This window comes from Podarcis liolepis, assembly GCF_965112155.1.
Source record: "Podarcis liolepis genome assembly, chromosome: 1".
NCBI lineage: Eukaryota > Metazoa > Chordata > Lepidosauria > Squamata > Lacertidae > Podarcis > Podarcis liolepis.
The window spans coordinates 38988518-39001672 of NC_139554.1; the positions used below are offsets into that span (position 1 = coordinate 38988518).

Here is a 13155-nt window from a genome sequence, read left to right on the forward strand (position 1 = left end):
CCTTTAGTAATGTTTTCTTTTGAAATGTTTTGAATAATAATAATAATAATAATAATAATAATAATAATAATAATAATAATGTGGTACCTCAGGTTACATATGCTTCAGGTTACATACGCTTCAGGTTACATACGCTTCAGGTTACAGACTCCGCTAACCCAGAAATAGTGCTTCAGGTTAAGAACTTTGCTTCAGGAATAGAACAGAAATCGTGCTCCGGTGGTGCAGCGGCAGCAGGAGGCCCCATTAGCTAAAGCGGTGCTTCAGATTAAGAAAAGTTTCAGGTTAAGAACTTAACCTGAGGTACCACTGTAATAATAATAATTTATTATGTATACGCCGCCCATCCGGCTGGGTTTCCCCAGCCACTCTGGGCGGCTTCCAACAAAATATTAAAGTATAATAGTCTGTCAAACATTAAAAGCTTCCCTAAAGAGGGCTGCCTTCAGATGTCTTCTAAAAGTCTGGTAGTTGTTGTTCTCTTTGACATCTGGTGGGAGGGTGTTCCACAGGGAAGGCGCCGCTACCGAGAAGGCCCTCTGCCTGGTTCCCTGTAACTTGGCTTCTTGCAGTGAGGGAACCGCCAGAAGGCCCTCGGTGCTGGACCTCAGTGTCCGGGTAGAACGATGGGGGTGGAGATGCTCCTTCAGTTATACTGGACTGAAGCGCTATATATATACACAGTATGTTGTTAAATTTACTGCGTTCTGTAGTTGACCTCCTTTGTAAGGGTTTATTTTAAAATCTTATAAGGTAATATTTTAGTTTCCTGTTAAATTATGCTGCTTTGAATGTATACTTTATATTAGTCTTTCTTCAGTAACATTTTATTCTAGATTGTTTTATTTGATGTTTTAATGTGCTTCGAGCTCTCCCCCCTAAAAATATAAAGTGGTATAGAAATGAAATGAATAATAATAATAATGCTGAACCTGTCACACTGTATAGCAGTGAGATTTTGGGTACAACCTGTATCACATTGACATTAATGAAGGAATTCCTGTTTACTTTAATAAAAAACAGCATATTTCCCATCAAGGGTCAAAGATGCCTCATTAAAAGCCATCTTTGAACCTTGATGGGGAATATGCTGGGTTTTTTTTGGGGGGGGGAGAGAGAAACAAAGAATAATCTGTTTGTGGGTCCAAGCTGTAACAAAAAGCTTAGTTTTGGATCATGGCCTATTCTTTCAATTTTTGAAAATATATAAAATTTAAACACAAAAGTTTGTCTTATGAAGAAAACACAAAAATATGTTTTTCAAACTTGCACTAATAATAAAACATGTAACATGAGGACACAGCAGCAGCTAGCAATAATTTCTGAACAGCTTTTATCAGCAACATGTTACTAGAACAAGAATAAATGGCCTAAACTCAAGCTAATCTGATTAGGGAACAACTGAGCAAGGTGTTTATTTCATCTAAAATCCCAAATCCCAAGCTGTTTATTTTTAAGGCTCTGTAGTCCTCTCTACTTCTGAGACATGTATGTGTGTCCATTTTTCAGCTATGGCATCTGATCTTTTACCCTGAACAGCGTAAGGCAGTTGGATACATCTGGAAAGCAAAGATGCTTAAAGAAAGAACAGAGGTCACTAAACGAAAAATGACTCAAACAGGCCCCAAAGTACACAGAAAAAGGGGGCATATGCACACATGCCTGTGGGGACAGCTATTAAAAATTGCCAAAATAAATAGCAACAAGGAAGCAGATAAATTATTTCGACAGAATTCCTGAAAACAAGACACGGGACTTTGTGTGATTTGTTCTATATTGAGGTCGGAAATTGGTAGCCTCCCATACATCGCTGGAGAACACACGTAATCTCTGACTACTGGCAATGCTGACAGGGCCTGGTGGGAACTACATCTGGAAAGTCAATGGTTCCCCACCGCTGCCCTCCCCATATCAGCGCTTTGGTAGAGAAATGCCCTCTGCTGTAGTTCCAATATTACATTTTCACATTCCTTTATAGAGAGGTAGAACTTTTGGGAGGGGGAAAAAGTGAGGAGTCCTAAGGTGGCATTATAGCAGTACAGTGGTACCTCGGGTTACATACACTTCAGGTTACAGACGCTTGAGGTTACAGACTCCACTAACCCAGAAATAGTACCTCGGTTAAGAACTTTGCTTCAGGATGAGAACAGAAATCACACTGCGGCGGTGCAGCAGCACAGGAGGCCCCATTAGCTAAAGTGGTGCTTCAGGTTAAGAACAGTTTCAGGTTAAGAACAGACCTCCAGCACAAATTAAGTTCTTAACCCGAGGTACCACTGTATAACTGAAGAATAAGGTAAATAATACAAATTGCCATTCTATTAACCACCATTCCACATATAGGTTTCTGAATGGGCATGGTATTGGCAGGGTTTCTAAGCCTCTTCTGTGGCAAGGAGCCCAGTTTATCCACATGTACCCTTTTAAAATGTCGTTACAACACACCGCAGTGAATCAAGGCACTGTTCCCTAATTGGTTACAGGTATCATAATTTTATTCCTTTCCTCAAGTACCAATTTTGCCAGCTATTAGTTATTTATTTTTTTGGAACAGCAGCAAAGTTCTGCTGCCTGAGCTATTACATTTGGCACTTTTTGCATTTTCCTTAACAGGAAGCCCAAGGAATTAAAATGAAATTTCCACCTCTGTACATTTGGCATTGAGGTCCATGGTGTTTCCATTCAACCTAAATTACAAGGGCTTTGGAGAAAATCACAAAACACAACAAAGCCAAAGTTAAGTCCTGTTGATGTCAATGGGAGAGTGAAGATGTGACTCAGTCTGGAATACTATACACAATTTCCTGGGAATAAGTCCCATAATGAGTTCATCGTCTTACTTATTTTCAAAGAGACATATATCGTATTGTGTTGCCATTCACTCTCACTTAAACAGATTAAAATGCTTTACCTTTGGTTGGATCAGTTTTTAAAGTTCATTTTAGCACTGACACTTCTTTGGACTTTCTTTCTTTCAGGATGCAAACCAAACTCACCTGGGTGTAACCCACATTGAACATGGACTTACGTCTGAGTAAACACGGGCAGGATTACATTAATACTCACAATAATGCTTGTGCCCTCTTCTGTGAACATTGTGAAAACTAATAAGGTGCAATTAGTCAAATATAAAATCTTCTGGTGTATTTTAATTTATGTAAACTATAACTATTATTATAATAATTATTAATTAAATTTTTAGTTGCTTTTTTTTGCCACGGCAATTCAAACACCCCATTATGGAAAAAGGACATAGATAATTAAAAACTAAAAGCTTGACAAAAAATGATTTATTTTTTTTGCCTGATGCCTAAATATGTAACAATGCCTAAATATGTAACAATGACATCAGGTAAACCTCCCTGGGGAGAACATTCCACAAGCAGGGAGCCACCACTGAAAAGTCCCCTTCTTATGCTGCCACCCTCTAGTCCACCCATGAAGAAGGGCCTCAGACAATACTGCAGGGTATGAGTCGGTTCATATAAGGAGAGGAGGTCCTTTAGGTATTAGGGTCCTAAGCTGCATAAGACTTTATAAGTGAAGACCGACACTTTTAATTGGGCCCAGAAACTAATTGGTAGGCAGTGCCAGGATTAGTGAGCAACCTGGCCATGGAATTCTGACCAGCTGCAGTTTCTGAATTGTATTCAGTCTTTCTTATAATGCATTGCAGTAATCTATCCTAGAGGTTACCAGAGCATAGACAACAAAATTTAAGCTATCCCTATCCAGATAGGGGCAAAGCTGAGTCTCCAGTGACAGCAATGGGCCCAGAAGTATCCCTAAGCTATATACCTGCTCCCTTAGAGGCAGTGTAATCCTGTCAAGAGCAGGTAGCTTCCTATCTATTCAGTCTAGGAAGACACCCACTAACAGTGCCTTATCTGGACTGAGCTTCAGTTCACTGGCTCTCATCCAGTCCATTACTGAGGCAACATATCGGTCCAGCACATCCACTGCCACACCTGCAGATGTAAAGGAGAAACAGAGCTGTGTGTCATCAGCATATTGCAGACAAGGTACTCCCAGTCTCCGGATGATCCCACTCAATGTTTTCATCTAGATGCCGAACAACATCAAGGATAAAATTTATCCCCCACAGAACCCCACATTGAAGGCTCTGTGGGGCCAAATGACACTCCCCAAGCATCACCCTCTGAAAATGACCATCCAAGAAGGACTGGAACCATCCACCCTCAACTCTGACAGCTGCTACAGAAGGACATCATGGTTGATGGTACGGTAAGCTGCTAGGAGAATTAACAGGGACACCCCCCCCCCCATCTCTCTCCCAACAGAGATAATCACACAGGGTGATCAAAGCAGTTTCCGTACTAACACTGGGTCTAAAACCCCTTTGAACTAACTAATTGGCAATGTGTGCACCAAACAATGAGAGTTTGAAATCTACAGCATGGTCTCATTTGTTATTTTTTGCTCATAATTTTCAATATGTGAAAAGGGCACATGAAGCGCATTAGGATAGTGGTGTCTGATATCAGAGTGGTCCTAATACTGCACTGAGAGTGCCTTTACTTTAGTGCATTTTCTAGGGGGTTGGCTGTTTGGACAGGGGTGAATGTCCCAGATAAAAGGTGTCCCAGATAAAAGTATTTTCAGGTGCCTCTCAACTTTCTGGGCAGGAGATTTGAGCAAAAAAATGTTGGGTGCACACAGAGATATTATAGGCATCCAATCACTGCTTTCATTCCATTTTGTCATTTTCTGTTTTGTGACTTCTGAGGCCTAGCTGGAAAGTAAGAGCTGTTATCTGGCTTTTGCTCAAGTGTTTAGCAGCAGAGGAGGGGCGGGCCACTGCCACTGGTGAACAGGGCCTTGAGAACTCTCCTGACCTCCCACAGGATGGGTCTGAAATTAATTCTTTTTAAGAACTGAAGGGATAAAGACATTTACTGCTTATACAGCTGATGGGACCGAAGAAGCTGTAGTGTTTGGGGAGTAGGGACTGCTAGTCTTGGCAAGGAACACAAATTGCAACATACGAAAAGAACACTGAATTTAAGGGTCCGTTTTCAAGAAATTTTTTCCATAGATAAGGTGCCACAGGAATGTGTCATCGTAGGCTGCACAAAAGGCAGAGATAAATCAATCTGAGTGATGGGAGATTTTGGGGGGGGGGGAGCTTGTTTTTAGGACTAAATTAGACACAGGATCTGTCTACTTCAGTATCCTTTTTCCGACCTTGATCACCTGGTTCAGTAATGCGTAAGGGCTAGAACCAAAAAGTGTATTTTTAAAGGCCAAGTAAGCTAGAGGCAAGATATTATTTTTATTCAAGGCTGAGTTTCTGTAACCTTGAGGGGTTTTTTCCCATTCAATCATTTTTGTGGCTAAGAGGAAGCCATAGGAAGATCAAAAGTGATAAATTTTTCTCACAAAAAATATCTCAGGTTATAATTGGAAAGGACTTGTTTGGGATGTGAACTCTGAATTAGAGGTTTCAGTGCTAATACTATTTTTTATTTTTAAACCAGAGTCTTCACATCAATAACAGCGCAGAACATTTTCCAAGACATTTTGTTTAACCACCAGCAGGATTGTTTCTGGAAATATTTCTTTAAAATGAATCAATCCATTTTTTTTGCGGGACTTAGAAACCCTTTATAAAATAGTTCCAAGTAATGGTGTAATGCTCATTTAAAGGTGTGTTCAACATGGATCTCATCTTCATATCGGATGATGGTACAGTGGGATAAACCCTCTCTCTGTGTGCACTTTTTCAGGTTTCATGTTATATTAGAAGGGATAACACAGCATAGGAACATATAAAGGTTTTTGCGAAGCATTTGACCATGCAATGCAAATGCTGAATCAGGACCCCAATTTAATCTTATCCTGAAAAAATGTTTTCACCCAGGGTAAAGTAAATCATAAAAATCCTCCTCTCAGGTCGGACCACATTTTGATACTGGATATACAGCAGTAGCTCAGTCCCATGGTTTCACACCATCTTCCAAATGTATAGGCAAACAATAACTTTGAGCATTCTAGTCTCCAGCGGCATCTGGAAATAGAGCAAACCTGGCTCTAACTCTATCAGTTCAGATATCATACCAAACCACAGCTGGCACAAAGCAAGATTGGAAAATCCGTTTCAAACAATGATGTCTGAATCTGGTTTCTGAACCAAGGTTTAGAGTGAAGTGTGAACTGAGTTCTCATGTAACACTAAACCTCAGTTTGTTTATGCGGTCTGTTTGTATGTTGAACCCACCATGGCCAATTAACTACGGTTTGTTTTGCAGCCAACAGAACAGAATATGAAGCCATGGTTTGAAGCTGGCTTACAAATCTTGGCTTGCCTTAACTATGGTTCCTTATAATGCCCAAACCCACTGTTCTCTCTTAATCCTGATTTATTTAGGCAACCTGCCCCAGATGCTCACCCTGTTAGAGAGGAGTGGGGCAAGAATGATGAGAAAACAAAACCAGCATTAGGTGAAGGGAGCTGTGCTCATATACAAGATTGATTCTTGCCTGTTCAGCAAATCATAGCATAGTGTTATGTGCAAATGAGACTAGAATCTACCCTAGAAATTCCCAAGGCTTATTACACTTGTTAAGATTGTGTGCAAGTATCCTCTTGAGTTCATTATCTATGAACTAGTATAAAGGCATAGAGATGGGCTCTCTTTATGACTGCCTTCAACGACGGAATTCCTCTAGAGATTTCCCAAACCCCGATTTTGGGCATTTGGGGAACGTATTATTAGACCTTATCAAAAATGACGCCTTCTATAGAATGGGATTGAGCTGGTATTGTTGTTGAGTTTTAAGATCTGTTCTATTTGCTTTACCTCATCTTACGTATGAGGTACTCCTTTTAAGGTTCTGTTACTCTGCAGATGATTTCACAGTGGTGCATGATGATAAATCAGATCAAGGAATAGATAGCCATTTTATTATGTTGCCTAGTATCTGCTCCTATTCTTGTGATTTGTTTCTCTTTTTTAAAAGGATTATGTAACGAGAGATTTCTTTCAATCCCTGTTAAATATTCAGAGACATTTTTGCATACTTTGTACGAACGAGGCTCGCAAAGTCTTAATAGTGAGAACGTTCACATGCTGAGGAATAACCTAGTTGTCTGGATGGTACAGGCAAATCATCTCAAACTTATTTATATTAATGTGCTATGGAAATGAGAATATGGAAAGAAATGGTCAGAATTTATGCTAAAGCCTTCTAAAGGCGTAACAGCATCCTACTAAGTATATATGTCAGCTTAATCTAATCCCCCAGCTTCCGACACATCCTGTGGTCTCAGCACGGTGCCTATAATGCTCTCATATGTTATGAGGGATTGCCTCAGAGAAGTTCACCATCAGGACCACACTTGGTTCAATAAAACTTTACATTTCATCTTAGGCTGACAGAAAGCTATCTTTCTCACATTTGCATCACAAACCTTTAGCTTCTCCTGACATCAATAACATTGGCTATAATACTACCACGTAATCTGTTACAACACATGGAGAGCACATATTTTCAGCTCTCATCTTACTTTGTCAGCTGCAATGGGCCGCTCTAATTTACTTGGACTTGCCTAAATGAACATGGAAATTCTTTGTGACAAAAGAGGGGAAAATACATGCTTTTAATTAGCAGCTCATTTGAGATTTGCGGCAGAGTTTCCTTTTCCCCGCCCCTGATAACTTCAAGTTCTACTACTTAAGCAAAGCATCTTTCTTTCCCCTTCATGTGTGCATTGAAGAGAATGCAGGAATTTGCCTATGTCTTCAGAGGTGGATACAGATCAAAGAACAAGAATAGATCAAAAAATTTTTTTGTATTTCAATCTTATATCAGGAAAATCTAACTAATCTAATTAACCGTGCATCAATAACTTACTTTGAGATATTTTGCTGTAAGACATCAGTCACGTCTAGGTAAATATTAATGTAACATTGAAACATATACACATCTGAACCCAATTTAAGGTTTCTGTTTGGTTAAAATGAGCACCATTGTTTCACTTGCTTCAGGTTTCTTGCTTTGTGGGACCAAAATGGCTACTAAAGCTCTGATCATTTTGTTGTTGTTGTTAACTGGTGTTTGTCTTTGTCCCAATTTCCAGCAGAGACTGTTGAAAAGCAGGGCTATAGAAAGCTTTCTTGGAATTGTTATAGACAGGATAAGGAAATAACATGCTCAAAATACTACAAGCTCTACCTAACTTAAGAGGTAAGGCACAATATACTAAAATAAAGAAATAGCACATGGAACATAGAAGTCAGCCCATTGATCCATCCAATTCAGTATTGCCTATACTAAAGCAGCTAAAATCGCACCTGAAAGATCTTGTGGACCACAATATCCATAATCCCTGACCAATGGAAGTGCTGGCTCTGGCTGATGGGAATTGTAGTCCATAGCATCTTGGCTGACTCCATACAGTGACTGGCAGCTGCTTTCCAGGCTTTCAGACAAGAATCTTTCCCATCGCTACCTGGCAATTCCAGAGATTTAACATGGGGACTTTGGCACGCAGTGTGTGCAGTTTACAACTGAGCTACATCCATTGCCCAAGACAGTGAAGTTTGGTCTCAGGCATATGACTGATTTTCTGAATATGGCATCCAATTGGTAAAGCAGAACACATTACAAAAGTCAAACCATTGCAAAGCCATCATGCAATGAAGTGGTTGTGTGAATTGGCCCCTAAACTAAGGACAAACCTAACCGAGGCTTGAAATAATGCCGAAATGAAAAATCCACCCCATTTAAGACCCAGCATGGTAAACAGCTAATCTTTTTAATTTTATTTTCAAGCCGAATTAGCATGAAACATTTAAAGTAGAAACAGGAAAAAATAAAATCAGAAGTGTTGATGTTAAATTAACATAAAAGCAATTTACACCATCTAAATATAAAGCAGGCAGTAAAAAGGTTTGGAAGTAATAATTAATATAAATATATAAATATCATTTAAAAATACTTAAAAAGAGGTTTTCAAGGGAATATGCAAAAAAGCTCTGACATGAAGGTTCTACCTTGATTTTCTAACCTAGGATGCTTTTTTTTTAACAGAAGATTTCTGAAAATTGTTTTAAGGTCATGTTATAATGAATTCAAAGGCTTAATGTGAACAATTCTGACATATTCCTGGATGCGTGCCACCAATATATCAATCGCCTGAATACCTTTGGCTGTTGTGGCACAATACATATCTATTTCTCTGTATTATCTGCTATAGGTGAGGTTGTGCAGATTCTAGACGTGTCTGGATGCAGTGCGAGGCCTGATTAGAACCAAAAAAACCTGAGACTAAATTCTGACAAGATTTACAAATCTGGGAATTGGGCAGGTTACCTGCTGCCCTGAAAGAATAGGTATGTATTTTGAGAATGCTGTTAGATCCAGAACTGTTGCAGGTGACTCGTGGCCCCTATGGCTGAGGTCACCTTCAATCAGCTCTAGCTGGTTTTCATGCTATGACCGTTGAAAGCCTGGTCATAGATTATTGTAATGTGATCCATGCAGGGTTGCTCTTAAAGCTGGTCTGGAAGATGCAATCAGCACAAAATGCACTGGTGGGGCTGCTATATGATGCAGCCTACCAGGAACACATTAGCACCAATTCTGAAAACTGGCTGCCAGTTTGCTGCAGACTAAGTTCAAGGTGCTCATGTTGACTTACAGAGCCATGTACAACTTGGGGCCTGGAGAACCTTCACTCATATAGACCTGCCCATGAATTAAGATCTACAGGGAGCACCATAACCATCTGAAATTGATTATGTAGGAGTCACCAAAATGGTAAAGTAAGGAAGGAGGAAAGGTTACAACATCTGGGCCTTTTTCATTTATAAAAAGGGGAGTAAGGGAGACATGAGAGAGAGATGTATGGTTTTGCATGGTGTAGAGAAAGTGGATACTAGAACTCAGAGCCATCCAATAAAACTGAATGATGGAGATTCAGTACAGACAAATCACTTTTCCACACAATACAGCGGGCAACAGTACATTTCTGGTCCCCACGTGCATCAGCGGAGCACACATAAGCCCACCCTGCCCTGCCATCTTCCAGGCCCAAAAGAACCTGTGTGTCAGCGGTGGTGCATCAATTGGACATGTGCAAAATGGGTCACCACCTATACACAGTTCAGCTATGGAATTTGCTCCCTCAAGACATAGTGATAGCCACAATTTTGGATTGCTTCCACTTCTGGCAGTGTGCCAGATTCAACTGAGTCCCACTAGTTGAAGCCTGTGCAATGACTTTGACTAGAGCAATGTGGCTTTAGCTCCCTCCCCTCCCCCTCCCCCTTGAAATTGGCTTGTGGGGAGGGGTTGGGAGAACCCCCAGAGCAGCTCATGGGGGAGGAGAGTGTTGGGATGCAGCCAAAGAATCGGGGGCAATTTGCAGGCCCCCAGCTGGCCCCAGCCCACCGGCTGGTGTGCCGGGGGATCTCCAGTCCTTGGATCAGCGTGAAACTGTAACCCTAGCTTCAGAAGCCTTCGGAAGCTGGGCATGCACACTCAGCTGTGTTGAGCATATTTATTCAGCATACATCAGGACAAAAGGAAAAACATGTCTTCTCCCCTTCATGTCCAAAGCAAGCAGCATAAGCAAACGGTAGTTTCCAGCAAGCTGTGCTGGAGTGTAAACAGACATGTGACACACAACAGTCTCATTCCTGTACCTTAAGGTGGAATGGAATATCCCAACAGAGAGGAGGGATTTATTCTGCCTGGCAAACTGTAGTGCTTTCACTTATGTAATGATTGCTGTAGCACTATGTTGAATTCTCCCAGCATACTTCTGAATGCCAGCCATAGGAGGCAAGAGCACTGCTGCTGTGATAACAAGATGTGGGATTAGATGGGCCTTTGGCCTAACCCAGCAAGATTCTTATGCTCTTATGGCATTACTGAGGGTCTTCTCCGTAATAGCACCCAGGCTGTGGAACTCCTAGATGCAGCTGACATACCTTTGCTCCCGTGTGTTTGCTGAACATTAATGTCTGAGTCATTGGTTTATTATTGTGTTAGTTTTCTTTCCGTCATACGCATTGTATTTGAACTTTTTAACGTACCCCTCTCTGGGACTGCTGCCGTACAGGAGAGCAAATAATAAATGTTTTAAATAAACAAAATTTAGCTGCCCCAGATAGAACAAATTTACAGGATCAAGTTTACCTATTCATACCCTTAGAACTACTGCAAACTAATCTTTCTTCCTTGTATACTTGCATTTTTAAAAAGAAAACCTTTTGTCAAATGTAAGAAAAAACTATATAGCTTATTATCAGAACCATTATACATCTCTTGAAACATTTGGGATTTGCAAGAGAAAAGATGATAACACAATTTGCAAGCTAGATGCATGTTCTATCAGCTCTTAAACAAAGCACTGCACAATAAATAATATTCTGTCAGGCTATATGTTCATTCCTTGCTTCGTGCATTAGCTGTGCTTATTCTATGCCACACTTTTATCGCTTTCTATTTTTATATTTTAAATCTATTAAGCAATGTCAACTTGAATTTCCTTTGAATAGTGCTGCAGGTTAGGTTTAAAAAAATAGGACAGTACAATCTTTGAGGGCTAACATTTATGTCAGCTAATTAATATGGATCAGTTGAGTTTTGCAAATATCTTTTTAAAAATGTTTGCGCATATGTGAGTCACCAATGGAAGCCTGATCTCTACTCACAAAGACAATGACAAAACTCTGCTAGCTTTTGTAAGAATAAAATGAGATCTGCAGCTATTTTGCAGCCCTGGCATATAGGTGTAAGAGGATTCTTTCTACAGCAACAGATCCAAGTGGTGGATCCATGCTGGACCACTTTGTGGGTTTCTCAAACCTGCTATCACACATTCAAGCAGGGGAATTAATGGGAAGAATTTTCCAGTGTCCAGCTAATGTCTTATGAATGATAGCATTATGAAGATCATGGTTATTCTGCCCAAAATACTTGTTCCTACATGCTCATCCTCTCTCTCCACAAGAAAGAACACACCATTTTTTTCATGTCATGGGATAAGAAACTCTCCATTATATTCTGAGCTACTACCAATTTTAAAGGATTATATCTGTGGAAGCAAATTCTTCACACAGAACTTGTCTCCTTTCTCTAACACAATTTCTACTCATTAGGTCACTATGCATGATGATAAGTCTCACCCTTTCATGTGTTTAGTAGTAATTTTCTCTAACTGCCACTAAAGTTTATTACAAGCAGTGATCCTGATCCAGTTAACTGTTGCATACACATACATGAAGTATTGTATGGACATTAGAGTTTATTGTGGTTTGCTGATCTTATCTTCTGGTAGCCCTCCTGCTACCTTTATCCTCTGAAACCAAAGATTGGGGGGGGGGGCTACAATGACATGGCAACTGTTCTTTCTTGACACATGTCTGATAACTATACAAATAATAATAATAATAATAACAATAATAATTTATACCCCGCCCATCTGGCTGGGATTCCCCAGCCACTCTGGGCGGCTCCCAACAAAATCTTAAAATACAATAATTCATCAAATATTAAAAGCTTCCCTAAACAGGGCTGCCTTCAGATGTCTTCTAAAAGTTAGATAGAGAGTTATTTATTTCTTTGACATCTGATGGGAGGGTGTTCCACAGGGCGGGCACCACTACCGAGAAGGCCCTCTGCCTGGTTTCCTGCAACCTCACTTCTTGCAGTGAGGGACCCGCCAGAAGGCCCTCGGCGTTGGACCTCAGTGTCTGGGCAGAACGATGGTGGTGGAGATACTCCTTTGGGTAAAATAGGCCGAAGCTGTTTAGGGTACAGTCTTAGGGTGGAATCATCACTGAAGTCCTTGGGCAGCTTCTTCCAATTTAATGAGCAAGATTTCTGTACTATCATCAAAAGTCTAAAACCACAAAATGGGTCCGATTTCTTTCTTTTCTACATATTGTATTTTAGCCAAAATCCAAAATAAATCTGTGATTAAATAACCAAGTATTTGAAACACTCTAAATAAACGTTTCCAAAAGCCCACTTTAAATGTGATGTTTGGCTGAGCCTGTTTCTGGAGCTAAGCCATTATGCCTTGGCACAAATGATGACCTGATCTGATGGATCTTTCACTTTTCAATATTCCATGAGAAAAGGTCAGAAGTATGAGCAAGCCACAGGCAACAAGATTTATGG

At 40.3% G+C, this 13155-nt stretch overlaps 1 protein-coding gene and 1 long non-coding RNA gene across 5 annotated transcripts in view; one reads left to right on the plus strand and one right to left on the minus strand.

Annotated features, from left to right (window-relative positions):
* DPH6 (diphthamine biosynthesis 6) overlaps window positions 1-13155 on the minus strand; it is a 233211-nt gene that overhangs the window by 36487 nt on the left and 183569 nt on the right. The window lies entirely within an intron of this gene.
* Window positions 3397-10039, plus strand: LOC310710626. The gene is made up of 4 exons (XR_014528164.1): window positions 3397-3468; window positions 4106-4240; window positions 8102-8208; window positions 9221-10039. It is a non-coding gene; the product is annotated as an uncharacterized lncRNA (long non-coding RNA).